The following is a 7,994-nucleotide window of genomic DNA, read 5'->3' as shown; positions in this document are numbered from 1 at the left end:
AAATGCATATACGTATAGTCTGTGAATTCTTGCACATGCTCAGTAGGAGCTGGTGACTCAAAGTTTATTTTTTTTTGTGTTTACATTTTGTTAATGGAAGTAAATTGGGAAGTTGTTTAAAATTGCATGCTCTATCTGAATAATGAAAGTTTAATTTTGATTAGAGTGTCCCTTTAAGTTGTGATTTACTACTGGCATGTCATCGGTCCTGTGATCATCATCGTGGTCCAGAGGGGTGTGGCCCCCGCTGTGGCAGGCGTCCCTTATTTTTTTGTATTGAAGGTGGCAACCCTATATGAAGTATGTGTGTGTATCTGTATGTATAAGTGTATGCTATGTAGTATGTGTATCTGCATGTGTGTGTATGCTATGAAGTGTGTGTTTCTGTGTATTTGAGTGTGTGTACATATATATGTGTAGCTTGTGTTACTGTGCATTGTTGCTGACTTTAAAGGCCAGAATCTAGAATATGAATGGGGAATGCAGAAAGCAGTTTTAACCCCTTAACGACACGAGTCGTACAGGGTACGTCGCACACAACCTGGTCTTTAAAGACCAGCGACGTACCCTGTACGACCTAAGTGTTTAAAGCGGCTGGAAGCGATCCTGATCGCTTCCAGCCGCTTTCAAGGTATTGCCGTGATGCCTCGATATTGAGGCATCATGGCAATACCTTTTCTGGCACACCGATGCAGAGAGGGCCACTCTGTGGCCCTCTCTGCATCGGCCAGCGATGGTGCCGATCGTTGGTGGGTGGGAGCAGTTACAGGGAGGAGGTGGCCCATCGCTGGGAATCTTGGTCCCGGAATTAGTACCGGTGCGTGCGGGCGCGTGCACGGGGGCGGGGGTGCGTGCGCGCGCATGTGCGCGCGCCCGCGATCTTAACAAAGCATGCCACATAAACGGTCCGGTTGTGGTGGGAGCGGGAGGTGATCTGTGGTGGGAGCGGGTGATGAGGGCTAAATTTCTATTTATAAAAAGGATCTGGGAGAGGGGGGTGGGGGGTATTGAGGGGGGGCCAGCTACACTACAGAAAAAAAAAATATTAAAAAAAAGTGCACTAAAGTTTGAAAAGTGGGTACTGGCAGACAGCTGCCAGTACCCAAAATGGCACCAAATAGTGAGAGGGGGGAGATTAGAGAGCTGTGTGGGGGGGCTCAGGGAGGTTGGGTGCTATGGGGGGCTCCTACACAGCAGCATATGTAAATATGCTGGGACAATTTTTAAAAAAATTAAAAGAGAGCTTTTATTTTAGTACTGGCAGACTTTCTGCCAGTACTTAAGATGGCGGGGACAATTTTGGGGTGAGGGAGGGAAGAGAACTGTTTGGGAGGGATCAGGGGTGGGATGTGTCAGGTGGGAGGCTGATCTCTACACTAAAGCTAAAATTAACCCTGCAAGCTCCCTACAAGCTACCTAGTTAACCCCTTCACTGCTAGACAAAATACACGTGTGATGCGCAGCGGCATTTTGCCGCCTTGTAATTACCAAAAAGAAACTCCAAAGCCATATATGTCTGCTATTTCTGAACAAATGGGATCCCAGAGAAGCATTTACAACCATGTGTGCCATAATTGCACAAGCTGTTAGTAAATAATTTCAGTGAGAAACCTAAAATTGTGAAAAATGTTACGATTTTTTTAATTTGATGGCATTTGGCGGTGAAATGGTGGCATGAAATATACCAAGATGGGCCTTGATCAATACTTGAGGTTGTCTACTACACTACACTAAAGCTAAAATTAACCCTAGAAGTTCCCTACATGCTCCCTAATTAACCCCTTCACTGCTGGGCATAATACACGTGTAATGCGCAGTGGTATTTAGCGGCCTTCTAATTACCAAAAAGCAACGCCAAAGCCATATATGTCTGTTATTTCTGAACAAAGAGGATCCCAGAGAAGCATTTACAACCATATATGCCATAATTGCACAAGTTGTTTGTAAATAATTTCAGTGACAAACCTAAAGTTTGTGAAAAAATTTGTGAAAAAGTGAACAATTTTTTTTATTTGATCGCATTTGGCAGTGAAATGGTGGCTTGAAATATACCAAAATGGGCCTAGATCAATACTTTGGGATGTCTTCTAAAAAAAAATATATACATGTCAAGGGATATTCAAGAATTCCTGAAAGATATCAGTGTTCCAATATAACTAGCGCTAATTTTGAAAAAAATTGGTTTGGAAATAGCCAAGTGCTACTTGTACTTATTGCCCTATAACTTGCAAAAAAAGCAAAGATCATGTAAACATTGGGTATTTCTAAACTCAGGACAAAATTTAGAAACTATTTACCATGGGTGTTTTTTGGTGGTTGTAGATGTGTAACAGATTTTGGGGGCCAAAGTTAGAAAAAGTGTGTTTTTTTCCATTTTTTCCTCATATTTTATAAAAAAATTTATAGTAAATTATAAGATATGATGAAAATAATGGTATCTTTAGAAAGTCCATTTAATGGCGAGAAAAACGGTATATAATGTGTGGGTACAGTAAATGAGTAAGAAGAAAATTACAGCTAAACACAAACACCGCAAAAATGTAAAAATAGCCTTGGTCCTTAAGGGAAAGAAATTGAAAAATGGCCTTGGTCCTTAAGGGGTTAAAGAATCTATTATTAAATGTCCAATTAAGACAAAAATATTTAGCACTGTCTCTGCAAAAGCTAATTAAATACAGAGCTCACATAGCTACACCAGTGGTTTGAGCTTGTGTTTGATTTGCTGCCTAAGAGTATTAAAAGATATGACTTTATTTAGAAATTTATTTATACTGCTTTGGGCTTATGATTTTTTTTTTTAAAATCCCCATCCCTGCTCCTGCCCAACACACTTTTGCCGCTGGGGTGTGTGTCCCTCTTTTGAAATGTTGGGAGGTATGGAGTGAATAGGGGCAGTGCATTCAGGGGGATTCTGTGGGGTCTTATCCCCAAGTTATTATGGTCCTAACTTTGGTGTCATTGGATTCTTTTATTTGAGTAGTCTCTAAGTGTCCCACAGACTAGTTTTTATAGGGCAGGTGTTTGTATCATGCATGTATACGCATTATGACATGTGAGAGTGGATGGGGGTCAGTGCATTCAGTGGGCTCTTGAGGGGCCCTAACCCAAATTAGGGTCCTAATTTTGGCATTGGATTCTGTTCAGTCTGGGCCCTGGGGTAAATGAAACAAACCTTATTTTTTCTTTGTTTTTATTTAACATGGAATCCGCATTAGGTTTTGAATAATGGAAAATTGCCTAACTTCTTCTGCTGGTCTGTGCCAGTCGATACCTTCTGGGCTGCTGTGCCAGGTTGGCATTTTGCCATAAACACGAGGGCAGACGTGATATAACTGCTAATAGAGGCCGAGTAAGCTACCAGTTTCTGGATTATTTGGGACTCCCGGGAGTGCTGAACCCTCCTGCACTATCAGGCACCACGAAGGACACGTCGTGACGTCATCAAATCGCGCCACAGGCCTGGAAGGACCCAAGCGCCAAAGCATTTGAGATAAACATAGAAGAGAAACGAAACCTGAGCCGGGGGAGCGTGTGAGTGTCCTAGTGATATATACACACTGGTTACCGGGGCCACAGGTCACTCGTATACACCGGCTGCCGAGCCCAGTGAGCAGGTAGTACAGCCTGTGGTTATAACCTCAATGTGCTGCTGTTGTTCCTCCAGGCATACATACCCACTACTCTCTGTGTTACTGTGCCCACACTTCAGGCATACATACCCACTACCCTCTGTGTTACTGTGCCCACACGCCAGGCATACATACCCACTACCCTCTGTGTTACTGTGCCCACACTTCAGGCATACATACCCACTACCCTCTGTGTTACTGTGCCCACACTTCAGGCATACATACCCACTACCCTCTGTGTTACTGTGCCCACACTTCAGGCATACATACCCACTACCCTCTGTGTTACTGTGCCCACACGCCAGGCATACATACCCACTACCCTCTGTGTTACTGTGCCCACACTTCAGGCATACATACCCACTACCCTCTGTGTTACTGTGCCCACACGCCAGGCATACATACCCACTACTCTCTGTGTTACTGTGCCCACACTTCAGGCATACATACCCACTACCCTCTGTGTTACTGTGCCCACACTTCAGGCATACATACCCACTACCCTCTGTGTTACTGTGCCCACACTTCAGGCATACATACCCACTACCCTCTGTGTTACTGTGCTCACACCCCAGGCATACATACCCACTACCCTCTGTGTTACTGTGCTCACACCCCAGGCATACATACCCACTACTCTCTGTGTTACTGTGCTCACACGCCAGGCATACATACCCACTACCCTCTGTGTTACTGTGCTCACACCCCAGGCATACATACCCACTACCCTCTGTGTTACTGTGCTCACACCCCAGGCATAAATACCCACTACCCTCTGTGTTACTGTGCTCACACCCCAGGCATACATACCCACTACTCTCTGTGTTACTGTGCCCACACTTCAGGCATACATACCCACTACCCTCTGTGTTACTGTGCTCACACCCCAGGCATAAATACCCACTACCCTCTGTGTTACTGTGCTCACACCCCAGGCATACATACCCACTACCCTCTGTGTTACTGTGCTCACACCCCAGGCATACATACCCACTACCCTCTGTGTTACTGTGCTCACACCCCAGGCATACATACCCACTACCCTCTGTGTTACTGTGCCCACACTTCAGGCATACATACCCACTACCCTCTGTGTTACTGTGCCCACACTTCAGGCATACATACCCACTACCCTCTGTGTTACTGTGCCCACACTTCAGGCATACATACCCACTACCCTCTGTGTTACTGTGCCCACACTTCAGGCATGCATACCCACTACCCTCAGTGTTACTGTGCCCACACTTCAGGCATACATACCGAATACCCTCTGTGTTACTGTGTCCACACCCCAGGCATACATACCCATTATCCTCTGTGTTACTGTGCCCTCACCCCAGGCATAAATACCCACTACCCTCTGTGTTACTGTGCCCACACCCCTGGCATACATACCCACTATCCTCTGCGTTACTGTGCCCTCACCCCAGGCATACATACCCACTACCCTCTGTGTTACTGTGCCCACACCCCAGGCATACATACCCACTATCCTCTGTGTTAATGTGCCCACACCCCAGGCATACATACCCACTATCCTCTGTGTTACTGTGCCCTCAGCCCAGGCATACATACACACTACCCTCTGTGTTACTGTGCCCACGTCCCAAGCATACATACCCACTATCCTCTGTGTTACTGTGCCTACACCCCAGGCATACATACCAAATACCCTCTGTGTTACTGTTCCCACGCTCCAAGCATACATACCCACTATCCTCTGTGTTACTGTGCCCACACCCCAAGCATACATACCCAATACCCTCTGTGTATTACTGTGCCCACACGCCAGGCATACATGCCCACACCCCAGGCATACATACCCACTACCATCTGTGTTACTGTGCCCACACCCCAAGCATACATACCCAATACCCTCTGTGTATTACTGTGCCCACACGCCAGGCATACATACCCACTACCATCTGTGTTACTGTGCCCACACCCCAGGCATACATACCCAATACCCTCTGTGTTACTGTGCCCACACCCCAGGCATACATACCCACTACCCTCTGTGTTACTGTGCCCACACCCCAGGCATACATACTGAATACCCTCTGTGTTACTGTGCCCACACCCCAGGCATACATACCCAGTACCCTCTGTGTTACTGTGCCCACACCCCCAGGCATTCATACCCAGTACCCTCTGTGTTACTGTGCCCACACCTCAGACATACGTACTGAATACCCTCTGTGTTACTGTGCCCACACCCCATGCATACATACCGAATACCCTTTGTGTTACTGTGCCTTCACCCCAGGCATACATACCGAATACCCTCTGTCTTACTGTGCCCACACCCCAGGCATACATACCGAATACCCTCTGTGTTACTGTGCCCACACCCCATGTATACATACCGAATACCCTTTGTGTTACTGTGCCTTCACCCCAGGCATACATACCAAATACCCTCTTTGTTACTCTGCCCACACCCCATGCATACATACCCAATGCCCTCTGTGTTACTGTGCCCAAACACCAGGCATGCATACCGAATATCCTCTGTGTTACTGTGCCCACAGACCAGGCATACATACCCAATACCCTCTGTCTTACTGTTCCCACACCCCAGGCATACATACCGAATACCCTCTGTGTTACTGTGCCCACACCCCAGGCATACATACTCACTACCCTCTGTGTTACTGTGCCCACACTCCAGGCATACATACAACTTACCCTCTGTGTTACTGTGCTCACACCCCATGCATACATACCCACTACCCTCTGTGTTACTGTTCCCACACCACAGGCATACATACCGACTACCCTCTGTCTTACTGTGCCTACACCCCAGGCATTCATACCCAGTACCCTCTGTGTTACTGTGCCCACACCTCAGACATACATACTGAATACCCTCTGTGTTACTGTGCCCACACTCCAGGCATTCATCCCGATTACCCTCTGTATAACTGTGCCCACACCCCAGGCATACACACCCACTACCCTCTGTGTTACTGTGCCCTCACCCCAGGCATACATACAACTTACCCTCTGTGTTACTGTGCTCACACCCCATGCATACATACCCACTACCCTCTGTGTTACTGTTCCCACACCACAGGCATACATACCGACTACCCTCTGTCTTACTGTGCCCACACCCCAGGCATAGATACCGACTACCCTCTGTGTTACTATGCTCTCACCCCAGGCATACATACCCACTACCCTCTGTGTTACTGTGCCCACACCCCAGGCATACATACCCACTACCCTCAATGTTACCCCAAGCATACATGCCCACACCCCAGACATACATACCCACTAACCTCTGTTACTGTGCCGACACCCCAGGCATAAATATCGATTATCCTCTCTGTTACTGTGCCCACACCCCATGCATACATACCAACTAGCCTCAATGTTACCGTCCTGTGTATCACTGTGCCCACACCACAGGCATACATACCGAATACCCTCTGTCTTACTGTGCCCACACCCCAGGCATACATACCGAATACCCTCTGTCTTACTGTGCCCACACCCCAGACATACATACAACTTACCCTCTGTGTTACTGTGCCCACACCCCAGGCATACATACCGAATACAGTCTGTGTTACTTTGCCCACACCCCAGGCATACATACCGAATACCCTCTGTGTCACTGTGCCCACACCCCAGGCATACATACCGAATACAGTCTGTGTTACTTTGCCCACACCCCAGGCATACATACCCACTACCCTCTGTGTTACTGTGTCCACACCCCAGGCATACATACCGAATACCCTCTGTGTCACTGTGCCCACACCCCAGGCATACATACCGAATACAGTCTGTGTTACTTTGCCCACACCCCAGGCATACATACCCACTACCCTCTGTGTTACTGTGTCCACACCCCAGGCATACATACCAAATACCCTCTGTGTTACTGTGCCCACACCCCAGGCATACATACCGAATACCCTCTGTTTTACTGTGCCCACACTTCAGGCATACATACCGAATGCCCTCTGTGTTACTGTGCCCACGCCCCAGGCATACATACCGAATGCCCTTTGTGTTACTGTGCCCACACCCCAGGTATACATACCCACTACCCTCTGTGTTACTGTGCCCACACCCCAGGCATACATACCCACTACCCTCTGTGTTACTGTGCCCACACCCCAGGCATATATACCGAATACTCTCTGTCTTACTGTGCCCTCACCCCAGGCATACATACCCACTACCCTCTGTGTTACTGTGCCCACATCCCAGGCATACATACCGAATACCCTCTGTCTTACTGTGCCCACACCCCATGCATACATACCAAATACCCTCTGTGTTACTGTGCCCACACCCCAGGGTTACATACCAAATACCCTCTGTGTTACTGTGCCCACACCCCAAGCATAC

At 47.6% G+C, this 7,994-nt stretch overlaps 1 protein-coding gene across 5 annotated transcripts in view; it reads left to right on the top strand.

Moving 5' to 3' along the window:
* The first annotated feature begins 3,110 nt into the window (after positions 1-3,110).
* CMTR1 (cap methyltransferase 1) overlaps positions 3,111-7,994 on the top strand; it is a 392,012-nt gene continuing 387,128 nt past the window's right edge. For 2 of the 5 annotated variants that reach the window (XM_053712702.1, XM_053712699.1), the window contains exon 1: positions 3,434-3,614. The gene's annotated coding sequence lies outside the window, so the exon portion shown is untranslated. Of the gene's footprint in view, positions 3,158-3,433; positions 3,615-7,994 lie in introns of those variants that run through there. The other 3 variants (XM_053712701.1, XM_053712698.1, XM_053712700.1) reach the window with 3 other exon arrangements.

The sequence above is a fragment of the Bombina bombina genome, chromosome 4 (assembly GCF_027579735.1).
Source record: "Bombina bombina isolate aBomBom1 chromosome 4, aBomBom1.pri, whole genome shotgun sequence".
NCBI lineage: Eukaryota > Metazoa > Chordata > Amphibia > Anura > Bombinatoridae > Bombina > Bombina bombina.
Note: the sequence above shows the minus strand (reverse complement) of the source record. Positions and strands in the feature narration are given on the sequence as shown.